Genomic DNA, 24,498 nt, shown 5'->3' with positions numbered 1-24,498 from the left:
CTCCTCTGCTGGTTCACTCTCCAAATGCTTGCAACAGCCGGTGCTGAGACAAGGCTGAAACTAGGAGCTGGGAACTCAATCCATGTCTCCCACATGGATGGCAGCAATCCAACTTCTTGATCCATCACTGCTGCCTCCTAGGGTCTGTAGTGATTGGAAACTGGAGTCATAAGCCAGAACCAGCCATCAAAGCTAGGCACTATGATGTGGGATGTGGGTGTCCTAATGACTAGGTTAAACATCCACTCCTCCTTAACTTCCTTAATGTAGATAACTATCTAGACATTCTTACTTCCCAAATCTATTTAATACGGATTGCAGAGTTGGGCAGTTTCCCTTGATTAAGAATTTACATTCCCTTGATTAAGAATTTACATTAACTCTCATCTTTGCATTGGTCAAACCCTCATTTCCTAACATTTAATGCTGTATGTCTATGATTATTTGTAGTAGTCACTGTTCAGAAAAAACTAATAGACACTGTTTTGTTTCAGAAATCTATGTATATTTAGTGAACAGATATTTAGGAATGACCTGACCTTTTAGAGAAATGTTGGTATTGGGGGAAGGCATTGTGGCACAGTGGGTAAAACTGCCACCTGCAACACAGGCATGCCAAATGGCTACAGGTTCATGTCATGGCTTCTCCACTTCCAATCTAGTTCTGTTAATGGCCTAGGAAAAGCAGCTGGAGATGACCCAAGTGCTTGGGCCCCCACCACCCATGTGGGAGACCTAGAAGAAGCTCCTGGCTCCTGGCTTCAGCCTGGCCCAGCCCTGGTCATTACGGTCATCTGTATAATGAACCAGAAGATAGAAAATCTCTTTCTCTCTTTCTCTCTCTCTCTCTCTCTCTCAATCTCTCTTTCTCTTTCTCTCCCCTCTCTCACTCTCTCTCTCTCTGTAACCTGATTTCCTAAATCAATAAATAAATCTTTTTTAAAAATTTGAGGATTGGCTTACTGACTCAATACAAACCCTTTTGCCTGTTTATATTATATCCTGTTTTGGGAACCATGCAAGACACCAGTTGACACCAGGGTAGACAAAGCAGACTCAGCCTGCCTTTCTGTAGCTTCTAGTCCAGTCTGCTGTTGTAACTGATCATGAAACAAACCAGTGGCTGGCCTTGGGTGTTTATTTTGCAAAACGTTAACTAAGATCTTTTCCCCTGAAAACAGTCAACAAAGGCTTCATTGAGCACCAAAATAGGGAATGGCACACTAGGCGAGAGGTCAAAGAAAGAGACTTGCAAATGAGACACACTAAAATTATTAAGTCTTTGGAATTAAGCATAACCAAATATCTCTCACATCTGTGCTGTTCTTGGAAAAGATCAGGTTTTATCTTTAAGAAGTGATTGTGTAGCAATAGTCAAAACAAAAAAACTAGAACCTCATCTAAGGAATTTAATAAATAAACTATTATAGAATATTCAAGATAGTGCAAACTGAAGTTAAGGTACTTTTCTTTTCCCTGACCAGATTTTGGAGTCATGTTTCATACAGGAGACATACTGGCTCTTAAAAGGCAACATATAATAAAAGACACTGTTCAGCCCCAAAAGCCAAGAACATAAGTGTTTATCAATCCCACCAGGACAAGCTTCAAGGAGCCCCCTAACAGGGATTTCATTAGAAATTCCATTGCATTTTAACTCCTAATCAGATAGTCACTGTCCAACAGTCTTCTGCCAATCAGTGTTTTTCAGAACTTAAGGACAAGAGGAAAGAGAATTTGTGTTTTTTATATGCCCCCTATTTATCAAGCTGGGTATCAAAGATTTATATTCATGATCTCATTTATTTCCCACATGAACTTTACAAAGTATACTATTTATATTAGCTAATCAAACTAGGACTCAGAAATGGAATCATTCATTCAAGGTCACCCAGCTACTCATCATCCCTGAGGTATACGATCTTTCCACTGCACACCACAGTCTTCACTGCCAAGGTCTTCACAGGTGTGCCAATGCTGAGAGAAAAGTTCCCTTACATGTGGTCTCTGTGCCATAGTCAAGGGTTCCTCCTGTTCATATGAGTGCATGTTGCTCCTAATATAATCTCCTGGACCCTTGGAAGATGGTCTAGTGTTTCTCAGAGTGCCCAAACACTGATGATAGAACAAGGTCAAGCCAGTTCCCAAGATAAGAAGCAAGATGAACTCAGTGGTCCTCCTGCCAATTGCTGTCCTTACTCATCGGCTGGAGCATGCCAAGGCCTGCCTGGAATGACGCAGGAAAGGGTCACCATGGGTGATCCCAAACCCCCTCCAGACTGCTACAAAATAAAAGCTCAGTGTTAAGACAGGCTCTCCTTGAGATTTCATCGCAATCAAAACTCTTCAAGAAACTATTTGCATCCTTCAACCTCAGAATTAAACCCAGGAGGGAAGGAGTAAAGCTAAGGGCTAAAGGTTAAAGGTCTAGGAATCTCTGGACCCAACCCATCTTGGAAGTCTAGGTCCTCACATTGCCTACTGAGCAGTCCTTTTTCATTCACAAAGGAACCAAAAGACTTTATTTTTTCCTTATCCCGAGTACAAACGCAATTAATTAGAGAAATATAGAAGAATATCACAGCTATCAAAGGCCCAACTTATACCATTAATGAAGAAGTACTTCGACAACCACTCTTTCTATTCTCACAGCTCCACAAACCAACACCAGAAAGGCAGGATTGCTGAGATTTAGAGCTACTTAACATAAACAAACACAAAGTCCACACTTGGGTTAGAGATGTGGCTAATTTTAGATGACTGTTTTACATCGGATGAAATGGGGCCTGGACTTCTCACTGGTTCTCGCACCTACATTTAACCAACTCCACCTCAAAGTTTTCTCAGTGATGGAAAACAAGTGGTGAGGTGGCTGAAAGAAGGAATTCATTCCTGCTCTGTGAGGTCCTCACACCACACAGACTGTCCAGTCTGCTCCACTCCCTGGGCTGGTGAGGTGCCGAGAAGATTCCAGAAGATTTAGGAACGTCTGATGATAGCCAGGCTTTGTGAGGCTTCCAGGGACTTGCATCTGAGGCAAGTATTTTCTTGAAGAGAGGCTATGATAATCTTCCCGGGCAGGCTGCAGAAATTGAGAGGGCTCAATTTCAATGATATCGGACGACTCCACGGATCCTATCCTTACGGGAGCTCTGGAAATCTCAGGCTTTGAATGCATCCAGAACCTACTCTCAGTTATCAGAAATGAGTCAAATATCATGCTCAACGGATCAAAAGACCCAGTATTCCAAGAGTCCGTTGAGTTGTTCCCGCTCTGCCTTTAGCACAGCTGTGAAGCCCACTGAATGTCCAGCTAAGCACACTTGTGAATTTCTTCCTCTTGGTAGGGAGAGGACCCGGTTTCAGCCTGGTAGCTCGATGAACTTGCTCATCAGCTTTCAGGTTTAACAAGGGAAAACAATCCACCCTTCAAACTGCAGAAGCTTCCCTTGCAGGAGAAGTAGACAATTCCGATGGCTCTCTCTAGTTACATAGCAATTATGTAATTGCTAAGCTTCTGCAGAATCACTGGGAACATTCTGCAGCCTTCTACAGACCTACAGCTGCAGCGTAGTGTTCCGAGATGATTGCAGCCTTTGAATGGATGGCCAGTCTCAAATCTGAGCACAAAGGGACACACAATGGGATTCCATCTCAAGCACAAAGATGCTCCTGCCTAATGAAGCCCTTTCTCCTCCTCCCAGTCTGTGCAGCAGACTCTTCCCTTTGCCCGCCCTACATGCGTGGGGAATGTGGTTTACTCTGTTTGTGCTGACAGGTTCCAAAAGAGGCAGAAAATCAGCTGAAGTTCTGCCATGGACCATGCACAAGGTAATCATTTAACACATAATGGGGAAGCTCCAGAAGAGGACTAGAAGCAAGGGGGTGGGGGTGGGGGGGTGGGAAGCGTCTCTCCAGGCTTCCTGCACTGGCATGAAATGACTGCTTCCCTGTTTTCTGCCAGCTCCAATCCTTCATGTTGACATTACACATCCTGTACTGTAGATCCACCCCCATGCTGCCGCTTGCCCAGCTGAATTATCTCCTGCGTCACAGCGGTGGTAACAGAACTGCTGGCTCGGCAGACCTGAAAAGCACCATTTCAATGCTTAATGCATTCAGCAACTGGACACATTACCAGTGCGTTGGGCTGGTGTGTGGCCCTCTCAGCAGCCATGCAATACTTGACCTAACCTTCTGCTAACCAGATGGTCTGTTTGCCTCTTGGGACCAAACCATTAAACTTTACTTTATTAAATTCTATCCAAATGTGGGGACAGTTTACAGCAGCGTGTCTGGTTCATCTCCAGCAGGGTTGCTAAGATGAAAATGACCTAAAAATAACTGGAAACTCAACTTCACACCAACAGAGAACAAGATATTTTGGAGTAAATATTTAAATGGTCTGCCAGATTAGGAACCACAGCAGCACTGAGTACATGGTTAGCAAATTATACTGTAAATAAATTCACACAAACAGGCGGAAGTGAAAGCATCTAAACAAGGAATCAACTACCCACAGCCTAAGCCCTGGGTCACCATTCCCTGGCTCCAGGCTATTTTAATATGACAGAGGACACCTATCTCCATCACAATCACCACAATTACCAAGAAAAGGGGTCTAACATACTCTGATAGAAAGATCCCATATCCCCAGAGTTTGACCACTTAGGCATGTTGCAGGCAAGCTAGGTACTCAAAAGGTGCTCAATGAATGTTTCATGACTGAGTGGATGAAGAGTACATGTTTCTTAAATATAACAGCTTCCATAAAACACCTCTTATTATAATGAAGACACTAAATTCTTTGCAACTCTGTCATCATCCCACAACTGCTAAGTAGGCATGTAAAACTAGGCAGGCGTCAGAAGAATGGCAGGGAGCAAGCCATTTGCACCCCAGCCACTGGGGTTCATTGCAAATGAACTGCAAGAGGTAGCCATTTATTGGGCACCTGGCAGGTGTTGGGTGTTTTACATATATTATGCCTAGTAGTCTTTACCAGAGAAGGATTCCATTCTGAAGCCAAGAAACAAGACCAGGAACAATTTGGAGCTTGACCCAAATTCACAGAACTAAGGAGTGGGAGGAGGCAGGGGTGTGGATGTAGGTCTTTCTCCAAAGCCCATGGCGTTTCTGCTACTCTTTGGTCACAGGCAGGTGAGGTTACTAGGACATGTAAAGAATTGAATACAGGAGAAGGTGGCATTCCTTAGTACACCGGTTACCTAAGTGTCATTCCACATTTCTTAACAGACGGAGGGCACTGTGGATGACGTAACTACTACTATAATCATGGCTACATCACTCCTTCGGTTTCAAGGATTGCCCTTTGAAACCAGAAGTCTCTCTTTCATGAGAATCATGTGATTTGAACATTAGTAAATAAACACACGGTCACTTTTTCTCTCCTCAAATAAAAATTGAGCACAATTTGAAAGAGGCAACCATGAAGTTTTTTATAATTTAAAAAGAAAAACCCATTGATATCTTTGCCTCTCTAGAAATTTCCAAAGTGTAAATAAATAACAATTAAAAGAACCTTCATGGGCAATTTGATTTTAAAGGTGAAAAATCACAGTTTTACCAAAGAACCACTAACAGGTTCTTCATCCTCGCCACCAACATCTCCACCACCACCACACTGCCACCAACGAAGCCACCAATGAATGTTCTTTGGCCAGAGCCAACAAGGTGAGTTTCTGTTAGGTTCTACCAACACCACTCCACATTTTCCGCATTTTGAAATATCATCTACCCTTCAGACACTCTATAATTAGCCTCCTTACCCCTGAGATTTCAAAGCATCTGATATTACAGTACATTAGTAAGACCAAGTGGACACAGGCTTTTAAAATAAACATTTGCGCAGAGAAAACCAAAGCATTTCTAAGCAAAGACTCCAGTAGAGTCTTCAATCTTGCTCGGAGATATCTATACAAATAAAGCAATAATGAGGCATCCAACATTTATATAAAACAGTATAGTGATATGGTTTTCTCAGATGAATCATTTATGCCAGAATGATACCAAATACTAGGAACTATAAAAACATCTTCCTTCCAAAGAGCTCAGATTAAAGATTAAAAATTGTTCTCCTATAGAACCTCAGGAACTAGCTCAACCAAGTTGGGCTAGATGGGTGCTGTTACCATGTAAATGCACTTTTCGAGAGGAACTGCCATCATTCTCAGGTGCCTTACAAATTCCTATTAAATGCACACCGAGATAAGGGGCGCCACTGAGTCCCCAATCAAACAGACCAGCACTCCCAAGGGAGCAGTGTCTACCTGTGAGTGGCCAACAGCATCCATCAGTAAAGGCACACACAGCACACAATTAAACCAGCGAGAGTAAAAAAACTGAGTTTAGGACTAAGGAAAAAATAACCAATAGACTGGCCGTAGATGAATATGCAAAACCTTGAAAGAAAATTTCAAACTCAACTTCTCTAACCATGAGAAAGGAAGAAACTATCACTTTGAGTATCCATTCGGAAATGAGACCCTTAGATACATAATATTTTTTAATCCTTATATCAGTTCCAGAGAGTCATATTATTATCATTCCTATTTCATTGGGTAGGATATCATAGGGACAGAGAAGTTAAGTGACTTAGTAAGGGTCACACAGCCAGGAAGGGACAGAGTTGAATTTCAAACTGCACTTATGTAGCCCCAAACAGGAGGCTCCACCCATCACCCTCTACTTCCTTAATGGACCCAGGTGTAGAGATGACTGCTCAGTAGAAATGCCTCTCCTGATGTTTCCTCAAGAAGTTAAGCACCCAGAGAATCTTTTTTCATCCCCTCCTTCCTAAACACACACACACACACACAAGCTTCAAAAATACCATTATTTTAATTCCAATTTCCATAAACTTTCTGAAGTCACTTCATTTGGGTAAAGCAGCACATCTGACAACTGAGGATCCTAGATATTCTTCAGACCTATCATCTGTACTGAAGTTTACCCACAGTGTACAAATTTTTAAGTGAATTATTTTTCCATATAATTACATGTCCAAAGGGAAGGCTGCCAAAGACAGTCTGGCCTAATGATTCATTGTGTCACACTGACATGCACACTTCTGATACGGACTGTTTGTATTTCCTAGAAATCAGCACTTTCATTTGAGAGATAAATAGTAAACAATTTCTCTAGCAATGGCATGTTCTTTTTATACTAGACAACACTGGCAGCAAACCTCCTAAGTTTGGGAGAACAGAAGGGGTAACATGGTTAAAAGTTCTCATTGTACATTTCTTCAGACCTTAATGACCATGTTGATGAGGCATTATCCTAAACACAGAGGTCTGTCTCTCTTTCATTTTAAGATTGTGCCTTATAAAGACAAAAGAGCTACTCAAAGGAAATCACATTAAATCAACTGAATAGGTTTCTTGGGCTAGGGAAAAAACAAGCTAGTCAATTTTGGATTTTTATGCCTCCAAGATTCCAATCTGGTGGCTTATTAAAATACTTTGTAAGCATATTTAATTCCTCAACATTTAAGGATCTTTTTTCTATGGACACCAATATAAGCTATACAATACAGGCATGGTCACAAGCAAAGCTATATGGTCACTGACCTTTCAATTAAGGCAGGGAAAAGATCTTGGGCAGGTGGCAGGAGGGGAAGAGGGAACAGCAGATATTCACCATGCAGAAGCTGCTTCAGATAAGATCATTCGCACTTACCTGTGATGGGGTCAATTTTGATAATTGTATTTGACGTCTAGAAATGGGGTTATGAATATAATTACCATGGAGCAGCAATTGGGCAATCACAACCTAATTAAGCCCACTGACTCGATTATCTTGTTTTCCCCTAATAATCACATAACATTTAACACTTGCTAATTTCAGGACCTATGGGTGATGTTCACTCATTATTAACAAGCTACAGCCAATGGTCAGGAAAAGAATGGACGAGGTGCTCCTGAACACTGAGTCAACCACGGGACAGTTCACATCTGTTTCTCAAGACCTCTTCACTCCCAAGCACCCCACAGTTGCTACTTGGAAGCAAAGCCACGAGGGAAGATGGAATGAATGAGAACTTCCGCTCAAATGAAATGATAACAATCCTGCTTTCTTAAATACCTATTACTTTACGCCATCTACACGACAGACCTCTTTAACAATACCATGGAATCTATCTCTGAAAATGTGACTTTCTTCTCTTTTCTAGATAATGGATGATTCCTGTGCCTGGACTGCATACAAAAACTTGACCTTACCTCCTTGCAACATGCTCCAAGGCTCCCTCTCCTAGAGGGCCTCTCAAGTTGAGTGGGTTCTCAAACTCAGCATCTCATTCCTGATTGTCATGAAATTATTAGCCATAAATATATATATATATATGTATATATATATCCCTAATTCACCTCACTTTCTGCACAATAGTTCCTGAGGGTAACCCTGGGGAGGTTTATCATCAAAGATTTAAGAGGTAGATTGAAGATACAAGGACTGGTCTTTACGACAGGCTGGCCTAAGGAATTATTTTAAGTTACTTATTTATTTATTTTATTTGAGAGGTAGAAAGACACAGAGAGAGAGAGAGAGAGAGAGAGAGTGCACCCATCAGCTGGTTCCCTCTCCAAAAGCTGCCAACAGCCAGGGTTGGGCTAGGCTGAAGCTGGGAACTCCATCCAGTCTCCCCCCATGTGGATGGTAGAAGCCCAACCACTTGAGTCATCACCACTGCCTCCCGGGGTGTGCATCAGTAGGGAGCTGGAACTCAGAGTGGACTGGGACAGGGGATGAGGGCCCAAGCACCTGCTCCTTTGAGAAGGTTAGGCACTACTAACTGGAGCTATAAATAAAGTCTTTACTTCTGTAAATTAGAAATCCTGCACACAGATCCACATGCTTTCGTAGAGTTCAATTCTACTCTCTTCAACTATAAAGTTACTTTTTCTGAGCCTTTCTCCCATTGAAGTTCTTTATCTCAAGAAGCAATGTTTTAATAAGTTTAGTAGAGATGAGATGGATAAGAGGTGAAAGAGGATGACTCTGCTGCCTTCTCTAGCACACCTTATAGACAGAATACATGTGTATCCTCCTATAGTAGTCGTGGTTGTGGGTCTGTCTGGGGACCAGACATCAACTGTATGGATCTGCACCCAAGCTGAGATTTTACAAAACCACCACTTGTAGCTTGGGGGCTGGAGAGTCCACAGCATTCAGTGACCAACTACTTGTCTTACAGAAAAGCTACAGTCCTAGCTATCTAAGGGATATTTGGACCTGCCCTGTCTCTCTCAGTACAGCGTGTTACTCTGTTAAGGGCATTTTCGGTCATCCACCAACAGTAGCTTCCTTGTTGTGCTGAATTATTTCAGGAAGAGACAAATATACCCCAAAACATTCATGAAGCCTCCGTGATCTAAACAAAGCACATGGTGATCTCCAAAGGGGATAAGGAGTCTTAGCACCCAGACTTCTAAGAAAATCTGCACCATTTTCCAAAAAATGACCATTTGGTAGTGAAACTAATTTTCAAATGTCTGTGTAGCTTTTGAAAACATGTCTTGGGATTACAGTAACCAGAGCCATATCTAGAATACTGAAACTTAGGAAGTCCTAGGAAAGAAAAAGGTAAAACACCTTTTCTACTTCAAAAAAAAAAAAAAAAAAAGAAAGAAAGAAAGAAAGAGAGAAAGAAAGAGAGAAAGAAAGAAAGAAAGAAAGAAAGAAAGAAAAAATTTCACATGGCATGTCATTATTACCCTAAAAGGTAAGGTCTCTTTTCAAAAATCCTTGTGTGTAAGTACTTTACACTACTGAGTTTGGTACAGTTTGAGAATATTTTTACTCTACCTCCCTCCACCTTAGTCTCTTGATTTTTTTTTCCCCCATCATTTCCTCTGTAACTCAGAAGAACAAAAAAGGGGTACTCTTCAGTTACACACACTTCATCAAGCTATTATAATATATTATAGCTCTCAAATCAACCAATATATTACAATTAATTCTCCATTATGCTGATTTCCTTCCAGAACACCAAGGATATACTCCTGGCAGAAGCAATTGGGAGAGATAAACCATCAGGAACATAAGCTATTAGCATACTAAGTAATAACCAAGGCCAGGTCCCACCAGCTGAGAGCCAGGGCTCTGAAGGCGGTCCCCACTCTTGTGAATTCTGATTCCACTACTTTGTAGGAAATTGGGTAAATTGCTTCCCTAAACCTAGGTTTTTTTCTACAACATGAACAGTCTCCAGTTCATACTAAATATTAAACAAAGGCTTCTGAGTATTAATATTAACTATGAACCCATTCAAGAGGGGAAATAATATTTCTCTGAAGGTCTACGGGATATTCCACTTTGTAGAGGAGTTAGCAGAATTTTTGGATGAAGCAATCATATTTATTCTTTATTGTTCTTCTTCAGTATCAAGACAGATGATATTCCATTGACAGAAGATAGGGGAGAAGATGCTGCAGTTGAACTCTGACATTCAAATGGAAAAATGGTCTCTTCCACACAGATCCTCTTCCCAGTAATTATTATTAAATACTAATTAACTGTCTTCAGAGAAGACTATTTAAGATCAAAAACACTGACAAGACAAGACTCTGGGCGATAAGTATCTGTTACACTGAAATCTTTACATGATCTCTAGCTGTCATTTATCATTGGCCATCTTTAGTCTATAACCCAGAGTTCAAATTTTACCCCTAAATAAAAGAGCCCTAGATCAGATTCATGACAATCTGGATTGAATGATTGGTACTCAACTGCTGACTAATTGGTCATAACACAGAGGGATGATGTAATTAGGATTAGCACAGTTAAACATTCTGGACCACAACAGCCTTATTTTGGATTTTAAAATGCAGAGAATGGATTGACAGATCAGCCTGTGATGGTTGGCACAAGAAAATGACTCAATCACAAATTAGACCCCAGGTAGGACAACTCGTTGTCTATTCCTTTCCCCCTCTGAAATGAGCATGTCTTTTTCTTCATTTCTTCTAATATCCAGCATGTGGGTGGAAAAACTGTATGGATAGCTTTAGAGAGAATGATCCCATTTTTCTACCCAGTAATAATGTAGCTATTTTCTTTTGTGCTCTATTCTCTACTTTGTTCATTCTCCAGGAAAATCCTAGGCCTACTAACTAGCACCCTTAACTTTCCACCTGTACTGTATCAGAAAAACTGTATTTGTGACCCAGAAGTTATTTTCCAAGCCCACTTCTATTTTTTTTCCAACAGAAACTGACCAAAGAATGTAGGTCTAAGCCCTGATCTTTGTATTTCACATGCAATAGGTACCAGATTTCAAGGTCTTTTTCTATTTGCTTTATTGTTTTCTTGAAAGCTCCTTCCTGTAGGCTCTTCCCAGTGGACAGATCTCTTTTATTTTGACTTGTCAGTTACTCCTTGGCCTCTCTTCTTTTCCTTCTTCTGTCCAAGCAGTCTTTCCTTCCCAACAAATTTCCACCATATAATTACAGCAATGCTTTAGCCTACTTTTCTGTTAGCTTAACAACCCTGTCTATTTTCTACTTGTGCTGATGCTACTGTTTGCTTTTCTGATGGGCTAATCCATATATCCTTTCAAGGCCTAACTTCCCCTACCATGATAGCAGCTGGAGCTCTAATTCACAGGTGCCTTCCAAAGCTTTTCATTAGCAATAGAAATGAGGTGGTTTAGAAACCCATTTCTTAATCTGCAGGTGAGGATTGGAACCTTTGTGCGGCAAACATCTTTCAAGTATCCCACATTGTGCCACTGCACAATTATTTTCTGAGTAATAAGTGCAATGTTATAGGTGCATTTGCAGTGTGAGCAGGGAGAATGTCCCCTCAGAGGAAATCAGCTCCTATCCCCCTGCTTCTGGCATTTCTCAGCGAGAGAGAGAGAGAGAGAGAGAGAGAGAGAGAGGCCCTCAGCTGACAAGAACAAAACTGAAGAATAATGGCTTTACCTTCTTAAATCTTTACAGAGAAAAGAAGAATTCCAAAATTTGAAGGCCTTAGCTGGTGTTCTGGTTCAACTGGCCAGACAAGGGCTTAGGGAGCCCGTTTGGTCTTCCCAGCTGGGCTCTGTGGCGGATAAGCCTCTCCACAAATCCTGGGCTTAATTACTTCTGACACAGTTGTCCTGCCTGGGCCTCCAGCTCCATTAGTGCTCAGCCCAATCCGAATCCAAAGGTAAGTCTTTTCTTACTCACCGTGGGCAAATGCTTCATTTCCTACTAAGTGATCCTCAAACATTTTAATCAGGACCCATGGATGCTTGGTAGAATTTTCCCCAACTTTCCTTTGTTAAAAGTCTTTGTTAAAAGTCTACATAATTTCTGAATTATGCAATCCCCATCTTCAAGTATTTATTTTCTGAACAAATAAGTATCCATCAACCATCCTTCACCCCGAGGAGCAGGTTCTACCCTTCGAATGAAGTCAGAGGGAAGATGTGGACAGGCACAGCACAAGTATTTTATAATATCCAGAAGCAACATTCAGTGAACTAAATAAGCAAACAAACACATGAAAGCAAGGAAATCAATACCAAAATACCCATGACCTGGCACAAAAAGAAACCTTCCCTCCAAGAATAACTCAAGAAGAAACGTCTCCAGCTAGGAATTAGGCAAGAATGCTTTGAAGACACCAAGTAATCTGCTCACCAAAAGACAGTGCATTTGTAGGTGACAATACTAGTACCCCTCTCACATCACACCATTCTAAGCCCCGAAAACAAAACAACTTTGTATTGGAGCCACACAAGTGAAGACTTCAAAACTCTTACATGTATTTCAATGGTTGAGGACAGGAGGTCTTGGAAAGAAGATAAATTGTTGGGCAGCTTTTCCAAGCAGAAAAATGCAAATTCAAATCGTTTCCAATGGACTTCCCATTTATCAGTCCGTGCAGTTCTCCAGAAGCAAAGTTCAACAGGACAAAAAATTCAAAAGAGTTTCCTATGAAACTGCAAATACAATCTAAACTCACAAAAGTCAATTTTCCCACATTGGAAACTTCTTCTCCTGGGTCTTATAAATCCAGGAGACAGTTCAATTTTGGATTATCTTCTCTCCAGTGCCCCCCCTCAACCCCTTGCTTTTTTTTTTTTTTTTTTTTCCTTCCTTCAGTACTGGCATGCAAACCATGCTGTTTTAACTTCTTTCCTGTTCTCCCAGTTCTTCTGGAACATTTTATTTTCGACAGTCAACTCATTTGGAGGAGTGCCACACTGAGGTTCGACTGTTTACAGCGTTAACTGTCTTTCTGCCAGAAGTCCACATCCAACACTACCTTCTCCAGACTGTCTCCTGGATGAAGAATTTATGCATTCATGCATTCATTTGGAAGGAGCTGAGAAAATGTGGAAACTTCCAAACATCACTCTCTTCTTTGCAAAATTATTTTTGCTTCTCCAAGAGGACACAGGAATGGAAATCTATTTCACCTTTCCTATAGTATGCTGTCCCCTGCCCCATTGCTCATGGTTAAATTGCTCTGTTGTTAAAAGTCATTGTACGTGTGTGTGTGTGTGTGTGTGTGTATATATATATATATATATATATATATAATTAGCCATTGGTCTGTAAGGGAGAAATGAGCTCCAAGAAGATACATGAAGGGCATGGTTTTGAATGAGTATGGAACACTGGAAAATCACCAGTAATTGTTTTAGACTGGATTTCACCCTCTCAGCCATTCATCAGTATTACAAAATGGCATCTCTGAAAGAAGCCAATTTAAATCTGTACTGCATTGCAAAATAGATCCTCTGAGTCCAATTGTGGGCACTTTTGTGAGTTGCAATAGTCCCAGACAAACTTCTAAAGAAGGGCATTTGAAAAGGACTCCCAAGCCCTGGACGATGGAATGAGAAGAGAGCAAGAAAAATGAAAAGCACAGCTCCAAACCCAGTAACTAGAGCTTGACTGAAAGTCACAGGAACCAACTCAGGCTACGGATCCATGAATGAAACCATGCTCTGCCCTGGGCTCCCAACATGTTCAACAGAACCAACAAAAACTCATACTCCTGTCCCATGAGTGTGTGATTCCAGAGTGCTTCAGAGCCCGGGGCCCTGGAGAGGAGAGCGGCTGTTTCACAACCAGTGACAATCATACGCAGTTGGGGTAGTGGAAAGGGCACTGTGCTGGACTCAGCCAACCTGAGTTCTAGGCCTGGCTTTGTTACAACTGAACTTTCTGACCTTGTGCAAGTCTCTTCACGTCCTTGTGCCAGTTTCCTCTTCAGTAAAATGCGGGTGGAAGGAGGATATGTGAAGTCTACTATCTCTGGAAGGCATTTAAAACAAAGCTAGCTTCTAAATTGGAAGTTCTGCCTGATAAATAGTAACTATCTAATACTCCTCATTTATAGTGTCCAGATATATACAATATCATTTTCAAATGATTTTTATCCTAATTTCTACTTAGAAAATACTATTTTGGACTGTCACCCCAAAATCTAAGCTTATGTTCCTTGTTGACTAGAATTTTTTCATATTATACTAAATGTCTCTTTTCCTTTCTTTCTTATTTTTTTAAGCAACCTTCCCCAAACTAAGACTTGTGCTATTAAAAGAGCTTAGAACTTCCCATTTCCTTACTGGGGCTAAAATTAAACTGTCCATTCCTTAGGGCCCAACATAACATCTGCCAGATGTCTTGGCATATCACACAAGGAGAGGAATTTTCCCCTAGCATTATCCACTCTCCCCTCTGTTTTCTCATAATCAATTAATAGGTCACCAACACCCAGCTAATGCTTCTCTCAAAGCCATCAACTTCACAAGTATGTGAAACTCACAAGGTACTTGCTTTCACAAACACACACACACACACAAGTTGATTTTTGTCTTCTAGTTCAGCAGATTTTAGAGACAGACCCTGCAAATATTTTCCCCCAACTTCTTTTAAACGTCTTTAGTTTCCATATACCAACCATCATACACTTGTGTGTTCCCTAGTTTATACCTGTGGCATTATCAAATAACATCTCTTCCCTGCAATCATCAACTTAGAACATTCAAAACAAACAAAGGCTTTGTTGGGTCTCTGTTCCATGAAGCAGTGAACTGAAAGTGTGAAAAGCACATATACCACAAGATAAGTAAGGCTACTTTAACCAAGAAATTTCAACATTAAAGAATAATTCAAGACAGATTAGACCCTATTAAACTCCACCCCAGAGAAAACAAGGTTCTTTCCCAAGGCAACTTGACCATTCCTGTCTTTCCTCCTACTGTCATTCTGAAGACTCCTTAGGAAGAATAGAGTCTTCTTTTTCTCTAAAAGACATCTCCAGCTGAAGGGGAAGGGATGGGGGTGACACCATTGAATTAAGTTGACATAAGTCCTATAGGAGAAATAATACAGAATATGAAGATGCAACAAGAATTTTATTTTTATGGTAGTGTACATCATAGCTCACAAATATTTCTCCAGAATTTCTCTTTGTGATACACTAGAGCTGCGGCAAAAAATTTGTATATTAAACCCCATGAACTGGATGTCTCAAAACCAGAAAGGAATGCTGAGCTTCTCTATTAAATGAGAATGCTCAATTTGACACACTCTAGATCTCTCTTGGTGTTTATCCAAAATCTTCAACTCAACTCAAATGTGTAGACCATTTTGGATGTGTAGACCTCTTTGGATGTTACGGCGATTCCCATGTTGATGGAGGATGTGTCTCTTAGGGAACCAGTCAGAACATACTCTCAAACTCCAAATGCCACTTACATCCCTAAATTCTTTCTCTTCCAGAAAAGCTTAACTCTAAGACTGTCTACTAAGAAACCAAAACATTTGCTTGCAAAGTGCAAACTGTGGTGAGTCAAACTGCTGGACTGGCAACCAGTTTTTCAAATCCCCTCCCACTCCATGCTACTAAATAAATCAATTAATCAGTTGCCCAGCCATCAACAACAATCAAAAAAAGATATCAGGAAAGTTTGCTTCAGGATCAACATAGAATGTATTTGTTTACATAAACATGTATGGTTAATTAGACACAAAATTATCTGGTAATTACTTTCTCAAATAACTCTCTTTATCTATTGCATTTGAGCTTCCAAGTTTGAACATGTAGCATCCATACCTGCATTAGCAATTTTAAATATAACATTGAGGACATTCCACTTAAGCAGCAAAGTAATGTTATCAAAGGATAGCATTCAAAAATGAATAATGAAAGGTATGAGTGATTCCAAGTAAGATTTTTTTTAAAGTGCTCTTGGAAGGACCTAGGTTTTAACAAAAGAGCAGGGATCTGAACAGAAGAATTTTTAAATGAGAATACTCATCAACTGAAAACCACACATCTTCATCTGTACAAACAGGGTTTTACTTCATTGGCCATGGACAATTATCAGCTAAAGAACCATGCATTTCCCCTCTCCTTTCACACCCCTCAGAAGAACAATAACCCTCAATTAATGACACAACAGTTTGGTTTGAAAAATGTGATGTTGTCATATGCAGCATTGTGCATTTGCTGAGTGACACTGCTACCAGCTACTCAACAGAATATAATTACATCTGGAATCCAAAACCACTTCAATATGCATAAGAATATTGTAGACATAAGGAACTTTACACACACACACACACACACACAATCTGATACATAATGAGAAAGCAAAGCAGGAAAAAAAGCTGATATGAGTCGCTCACCAATGTGTCCCTTATTTCTGTTGAAGCTGGTACCTTCCTATGTTTCTCTTTAGTGGAAAGTCAGGTCCAATTAGCCTCCTGAGAATACATTAATTCGTTTTGAATCTCCTCCAAGTTTTCATTCCACTATGGAACCCTCCTCACCTATCTTCAAGAGTCCATCTGAAATTCATCCAAGATCTTCCCTCATCCTCAAGATGGCTACCTTCCCTAATGGAAAAGCAACATCTTCATGGTTGGCTTTTAGAAATTCCTGAAGCCTTTCAAGATTCAGTTCTTTACTTGGTTCAGTTACATAATTCCCTAGAACAAATCTGTCATGAGCTTCAATCTATCACTGTGTGTGGATTGGGGTAGGACTGGGTCCTTTTTGCAAACCATGCTCACAAAATGTCTTCCTACAAGATTAATAGATTCCTTCCAATTAAAAGGTGAAGACACCTGGACAGAGGTTTCGTCAAGTGACATAAGATTTTCAAAGTGTGTTTCCATAGTGACATTGTTAAGAAGGCACACTGATATTCCTGAAGACTTACAGTACTTGAGAACACAGGGGGATGGGGGGGGGGGGAGTGGAACAGCAGTAGGAAAGGGAAACAAAGGAACTCCAAGAAGGCCTAGCATACAGATGGATCAGCCTGAAGAGAAACACAGAACCTGGAGAAGCTGGTGCGTCACTCAGCCAGTGTGAGAGTTCCCTCTGAGATCTTGCAGGATTGGGGGGGGGGGGAGTTGTTGTTTGGGTTTTTGCAGAAATCAACCCAAACCAGGTCAGAAAGTCTTGCAAAGCATGCCCACATGATGATAATCAAGCCCCAGAACTCAGGGGGAAAAAAAAAAAGAAGAAATCTCAGCTCAGGGCCACCACCATCTTCTTAAGGAAGAAATCACATTTCTTGGTGAGTTTCAGGAGACCTGGCGCAGCTTAAAGTTGTGTGGAAACCTCAGGAGAAGCATTCCAGGTTTTTGCATTGCCTTTCCTGAAGGAAGTCAAAACCCTTCAGGTCCACTCAAAAGGAGAAAAAAATTCCAAAAGTTTACTTTAAAAGGGAAACCACGGCCTCAACTTGTGAAAGCGCTCCTTGGGTGGAGAGAAGCCTGAGGAACCCTCACCAGCCCTTGCATAATGAACAGACAGTGAGGGTCCACCTCAAGGCTTCCCCCTGGACAGCGAGGAGGCAGAGGCAGGCAAGCCTCCTCCTCCAGCCATCACCAACAGAGCTTCAAAATGGAGACATCATAATTTTATAAACACTTCTCATCTCAGCTTTGTCTCCTGGAAACCCGCTCTCCTCCATTTTCTGGTGGAGTTACCACATGACACGGCTTACCTGACTCAGTTCTCAGCTCTCAACCCAACTAGTCACTTCCTCCAAACCCCTGCAAGCAACCTCCAGAAACAAAACCAAAGCAAACCAAACAGCCAACACACACATGCAGACACAGCCCCCGGGAGCCCTGGGAGAAAGCCCCAACTGGTTGGTCTTTCCCCATCCCAGACGCGTGCTTAAAAAAAAAAAATGAAACTTTTTTTCTTTTCTCTTCCTTCCTTTTTTCTAGGGGTGGAGGGGGGAGAGGGTTGAGGAGGAATATAAAAGGAACTCCGGGCAGGCTGTGGGTCAGGAGCCACAATGAAAAGAAAATGAGGGTTCCTTCAGGAATGGTGAGCAGCCTGGAGAATGAACGTGAGAAGGAGCTTTGTGTTTGTGGAGTCTGGACTGGAACCAAAGCAGACAGCTTGCAAATGGAGGACAGAGAGATAAAGAAAGGGAAAGGAGAGGGGCTGCTCCAATGGGGGGCGGCTGCGGCTTCCCCTCGCGCCTGGAAGCCGGGCAGACCCCTGGGAACCGCACCAGGAGTGAGCCGCCCCCCCCTCAAGGCCCCTGCCTCCCTTTCTCCCCTCCTCAGAGCACAGCCCAGCGTGTGTAATGGCTTCTCCTCTCCAGAAACCGTTGTCCTCCTCCACCAGACGCTTCTGTAGCCCCAGCCTGGAGACAGCTCCTCAGCTGCTCCTGAACCTGCGCCCCTCTGCCCGGCCCGCGCCCCCGGCTCCTCGCCTCGCTCCTCACCGCCTGCACCGGCGGCAGCGGCGGCGGCGGCGGCGGCGGCGGCGGCGGCGGCGGCCACCCCCCGCCACATCCCGACCCCGCATCCCAACTTCGGAGAGAGAGAGAGAGAGAGAGAGAGAGAGAGAGAGAGAGAGGAGGCAAATACCTGAGGAAGAGGGGGGTGCCAATCCGCTGGGCTTTGCCATCGGGCGGGGGACAGGCAGACAGAGGGGGGGGGGAAAGGAAGGAGAGGGACAGAGAAAGAAAGAGGTCAACCCGCTCAGGTCGGGGCCGCCCGCTCGGAGCGCTCGCTCCCCTGACCCTCGCTCGCTCCCGCCGGCGCCCGGCTCAGGTCTCCTGCCTCCCGCCCTCCGCCTCCGCTCTGCCCCTACTCCTGTCCCCACACTCGGAGCATCCGTCCGGAGCCTCCAGCTCTCTTCTCACTCATCTTTCATTTTCTCCTCTCTTCATAGAACTACACGAAATTAATTAAGCCCCAGCGCTGCGCTCCCGCCCCCCCCCCGCCCCTCCGCCGAAGGAGCAGCCAGCAGGAAAAGCACAGCCACCTCCACTGCCACTACCAGCACCACCACCTTCTCCTCCTCCTCCTCCTCTTCCTCCTCCTCCTCTTCCTCCCTCGCTTCTCCTCCTCCTCTTCCTCCTCCCCCTCCTGCTCTCCCTCCTCCCCCACTCCTCCTCCTCCTCCTCCTCCTCCTCCTCTCCGGCTTCTTCTCTCCCAACAGCCAGTCCATGCAGGGGACTTCCTCTCCGCCCCGCGCCTCCAACCCTCCTCGGCCGAATGAATGAGCGCGCCGGTGCCTCCACCACCCGGCGCTCTCCTCCCCGGGGCACCCGGACCACCCCGAGGTGCTGCTTAATTGCAGTAACTTACAGAAGAAGCGTCCCGGCGCCGGAAGGTGCTTCGCGTTCTCCAGCCCCACCGCCTCCTTATCCTCTTTCTCTTTCTCCTCTTCCTGCTCGGGTTATTGTTGTGGAAGTTGTTTGGGAGTCTCATGTGCTTCTGCCGGGTCTCAGCAATGGAGGATCGCCATCTTCCCTGCCTTCCTCGGCTCCTCAGACTCGCTGCAGCTGCAGATGACCTGAGATATCCGTCCCTCTCCCTCTCCCTCTCGCCCTCCCTCCCTCTCCCTCTCACTCTCTCTCTCTCTCCCCTCGCTCTCCTCTTCTCTCCTCTCCTCCCTCTCCCTCGCGCGCTCGCTCGCTCGCTCGCTCTCCCTCCCTCTGTGTCTCTCTCTGAATAATGAGCAACCACAGGGAGAGAGAAAGCAAGACAGAAAGAGAGAAGGAAGACAATCTTCTCCTGCCACACAAAACGCCGGAGCACCAGGGGGTGCGCGAAGCCTTGCTAATAACAACAACGTGCGGCAGAGGAAGAGGGGGGAAAAGGGGAAAGAAAGAAATGAGGATAGGGCTGAGGGAGAAAAAAGGAGAGCGAGCGAAGAATTCTCCAAGAGCTGCAGAAGAGCGAGGAGAAGCTGGAAGAGATGCTGAGGCTGCGGCTGCTGTCCCCCCTCCCCCCCGCCGAACCCCAGAAGGAGGCAAGGTGGTTGCAAAGTTAAGGCTGGGACATTGTCTTTGTCACTCAGAGCAACACAGAGCCAGGCCAGTGAGATGCAAGAGGAGGAGGTGGCGGCGGCGGCGGCGGCGGCGGTGGAGGAGGAGGAGGAGGAGGAGGAGGAGGTGGTGGTGGTGGTGGAGGAGGTGGAGGAGGAGGAGGAGGAAGAGGAGGAGAAGGAGGCAGAGGAGGAGGAGGAGAAGGGGAAGAGAGAGATGAGATGAATAAAAACCTGCGGAGAAGGCGGTGCGAGGAGCGCGGCCGCCCGGCCGAGGCGTGCGCGCTCGCGTCCCGGAGGCGCCCCGCAGCCCCGGCCCGCCGAGGAAGCCCCCAGTGAGGAGCCTGCCCCGCGGCGCATAGCGCTCGCCCCGTCAGCCCTGCCCCGGGCGCCAAGCCCCGGCCCCCGAGGGTCCCTCACAGGCATCCATCTAAGAGGCCAACCTCTGCCAAGAACATACATGGGGAAGTGGAGGTTTCAAGTCTAAGCCCAGATCAACCACGTGGGGCGGCTTAATTCCTTCTCAGCTTGCGGTGTGAGGATCTCCAGTGAAGCTCAAATTGTCCATGACTGGCACGTATTTTGAAGTCTTCTCCCCCGAAATAAAGGTTCATTGTGCGTTTTATTTCTTTTCTGATATGAAGCGGGGGGGTGGGGTGGGGGGGGGCACGATCATTCCGAGGCTCGGAACCACCACTTTCTTTTCCTAACTTGTGAAATGTTTTGACGGCGCACCAAAAAGGAAAAAAAAAAAAAGGCTACTTAAATAACTTTACACCCTCCAGCCCCGCGTCGTTTGCACTTTCTGGCTGAACATCTAAAAGGCTCGCGTAGTCACAATCAGCGCTCTTAATGATAAGGTGTCAGGGTGCTGAAGACAAGAGAGCCCAGACGAAGCTTTCACACCTGGAATTTTTATTTAGTGTAATTTTCCTCAAATCGTTCGGAACTATTTGTGTGTGTGTGTGTGTGTGTGTGTGTGGCAAAGGCGTGTCCACCCACCCACCTCCACCTGGTCACACATCTCCTAAGGCTTTAATTTGACAGGGCGGGGAAGGTGGGGGAGAGGGGGGGAAACGACAGTATCAAAAGAAAAAAAAATCAAGGCAGCAAGTCAGGAGCGATTGAAGTTCAAGGGCATGGGCTGGTTGCACCATTTCTATTTCCCAGATCCTCGAGTTGGACATCCACCGCCTCGGGAGAGAGAAACGCGCAGCGCGCGGGGCAGAGACCTTAATTAAAGTTTCTTTTGTCCGCGTCTGAATTGGGGGATGTTGCTGGATTCCTTTGCATTGAGGAGCGCGCATCCGGTGAAGGCGCCGGTGTTGAGGGTCCTGGGCAAGATCGTCGGCTTTCCTACGCGCCCCTCCCCTCCCCCCAAACAACAATCCGGCCAGATAAACCCATAAATCCGTACAATGAAGGGGCTGGAGGAGACGCGCGCGGAGTTGGTTCCCAGCGGAGAGCGGGGCCGGCTTCCTAAGCAGATCTAAAAGCTCGTTTCCCAAGATTTCCCTGATTGTATATTCCAGGGCAGAAATCTCTCACCCCCCGGAGGCACGATCTCACCCGCTTCCCAGTCAACACTTCCTGCCCTTCTCTCCTCCCACTCACATTGAAAAAGCTCCCGAGCCCTAAAAGGGTGTTGATGGCGGGGGTGATAAATAAATAAATAAATGACACTCTACGCGTGCGGTGGAGAAGAAAGGAGGGGGCGCGGGAGGGACGGGGCAAAGTCGGCGAGGAGAGCCCCGGCGGAGCGAGGAGGACGCAGGCGAGAGGGGAAAGGCGAGCCAAAGAAAGCCGAGAGCACGGAGAAAGAGGAGCCAGGAGGACGCCGAGGCTGCTCCCGGCTCGGCGGACCCGGCTTTGTGCGCAAGTGGGAGGACTCCCCCTGCCAGGTGCCCCGAGGGAGCCGGGGAAGTCCTTCTGCCCCGAGCTCCTCCCCACCGGACCCCGGGGGCGTCCGAGCGCGCCCGCCGCGCCCCGTCAATTCCTCGTGGCCACCGGAGGAAGCGCGCCAGGGCTCCGCCGTCCCTGCAGGGTCCCGGCTGCTAATTTACCTCTTTTGTCTTTAATAAAAAGCTGACTTTTTTTTTTCTGTCAAACCCTGCACCGGGAACATCACAATCGTTCTTTCAGGTTGAAAGCTCCCTGGACCGCGGCGATAAAATCCTCATCGACGTGAAGGTACCTCCGGGGTTGGCTCGGGTCGGGGAAGTGCTAAGATGGGGGCCACCCCTTCCCCCGGGTGCGCGTAGGGAAGCGGGCGGCGGGCAGCGGGGACGAGCGACCAGGTCACAGGAAACCTGGGGTTTCCCAGGCTCCTGGGGCGCCCAAGGGCTTCCCGCAGTCGGGGAACGAGCCCCGGGGAGGAGCCTTCCGCGGTCACGGGAGCGCGCCCCAGCACGCCCCAGACCTCGTAAACCCACTTGGCAAAGACCCGGGAGGCGGCTGGCCGGCCGACTGCGGTGAACTCGAGAAATTAACCTGCGCTACCACGACCCGGGCTTGCCGCCCTTGCAGACTCACCTCGAGCGACCGAGATAGAGCTCCCGAACCGGCCGCGGGGGGACCTGGCTCCACCCTCCCGTCCCAGGAGGAGAGGACAAAAAGGGGAGATGGACTTGGAGATGGCCCCGCCCTTCAAACGCTCCAATCCTTGGAAACCAAACCTCCTCTCCAAGGCTCCACGTCTGGAAGGGACAAAGACAACGAGGAGATCCAGAGACTGATGGAGAGCTGGTGGCTTTCGGGCTTCGGGTGTGGGTGCCTTGGGAAGAAAGGTACACTGGCTAAGTTTTCATCCCCAAATTAGGGCACTGCAAGATGGTCTTTTAGAAGACATCCCCGGTCTTCTGGCTTAGCAGCGAATTCACTTCCCAAAGCTGTGAAGCAAACTATTGCAGAACTCTTGCATAACCCTGCATTTTGAATGTGAGAAGGCTGAAATTTCAGTTAGTGCTGCCAAACACACACACACACACACACACACACACACACTATATATATATATATACACATATACATATACACTTATATACATATATATTTCTTTTTAAAATTCACAAGTGCAGTAACTATCCAGCAAAAATAATTGAAAGAAATTAACTGTAAGAGGAGTGGGTTTTTTACTTGGGACTGTTGTGTGTTTTTATTTGGGGCAGTTTTTCAAACGATGGGGACACTGAAATTACTAAATAGAAGCTGGGTCACTGGAGAAAGCTCTGTGGCTAAAGGATGTAGTGAAAACCTTAATAAACTTGGCACTTAAGTAACTGCAATTATCCCTTCCCATTAGCGGACCATTTAGACAAACAGGAGAAAGTTCACACCTCCTGCTACTTCATTCCCTAAGAATATTCACAAAGATAATGCAAGCCTCCTAGGTGGGTTATCTTCTACTTTAGGGTCAACGTTTACATTTTATAGTTCAAGTGGAAAAGCTTGGGTGTTGTACATAGCCAAGGATAGGTGAGAACTCTGGTGGGGGCATGGTGACTCCTTGAAAGAAACCTTTAGTTACTGTACCCTCTGTCAGTATCACCCAGTGTCATGTGGGATTTCAATACTATTAATGTTTCAGGAAATATGAATATGCTGGAATCTGGACTTTCTTCTCTGTTATCCTGGTGGCTGGCACACAGACTTCTCATAAAGAGAAATTATAGCTCATCAGAAGAGTGACTTGATGAGTATTAATAGAATAATAAATCTTGCGACTTTAGTTCAAGAAACACTGGCATCCTATCATCAGAGTGACCCATGCAAATATGATCCACTTACTTGCCCAACTCTTGCAGGACACAGATAGTCCATAAATCATTTTGGTTATTAAAACGTTAAAGATGGAAGGCAACCCAGGTCTCTCAAAGAAAAATATTTATGGGAAAGATGGGGATTTCTACTACACCTGCAGGAGGGACTAAGAGATGGTTAGGAGGCTGCATTAAAAAGGCGAAAGTTCAACAGAAGGAAGCATGTATGGAGATTCTCATGTCACTATCACAGTTCTTGTGTTCTATAAAGTAAAAAAGCAAAAAAACTTGCTGGCTTCCTGACTGCAATAACCCCTCTCAAAGAAATTCCAGTTGATTGTCCGTCTTGTAAATTCTAGCTGGAAAACTGTTCAAGCTGATGATGTTAGCAAAACAAAGATCTATCTAGCATGACTTTTTCAGAAGTCTTAACTCCATCCTTAAACATTTACCATATTGT

General features: G+C 44.8%; 1 protein-coding gene and 1 long non-coding RNA gene across 10 annotated transcripts in view; one reads left to right on the top strand and one right to left on the bottom strand.

The window, feature by feature from the left end:
• The window catches only part of ZNF462 (zinc finger protein 462), a 148,799-nt gene extending 125,887 nt beyond the window's left edge, over positions 1 to 22,912 (bottom strand). For 6 of the 9 annotated variants that reach the window (XM_051855976.3, XM_051855982.3, XM_051855990.3 and 3 more), the window contains exon 1: positions 19,599 to 19,736. The gene's annotated coding sequence lies outside the window, so the exon portion shown is untranslated. Of the gene's footprint in view, positions 1 to 18,872; positions 19,032 to 19,598; positions 19,737 to 22,812 lie in introns of those variants that run through there. The other 3 variants (XM_070055244.2, XM_089319191.1, XM_051855978.3) reach the window with 2 other exon arrangements.
• On the top strand, positions 22,071 to 23,955 carry LOC138844943 (uncharacterized). Its single transcript, XR_011381428.2, has 2 exons — positions 22,071 to 22,470; positions 22,807 to 23,955. It is a non-coding gene; the product is annotated as an uncharacterized LOC138844943 (long non-coding RNA).
• Positions 23,956 to 24,498: the final 543 nt, after the last annotated feature.

This window comes from Oryctolagus cuniculus, chromosome 1 (genome assembly GCF_051225735.1).
Source record: "Oryctolagus cuniculus isolate XC-2025 breed Fujian yellow rabbit chromosome 1, ASM5122573v1, whole genome shotgun sequence".
Lineage (NCBI taxonomy): Eukaryota > Metazoa > Chordata > Mammalia > Lagomorpha > Leporidae > Oryctolagus > Oryctolagus cuniculus.
Note: the sequence above shows the minus strand (reverse complement) of the source record. Positions and strands in the feature narration are given on the sequence as shown.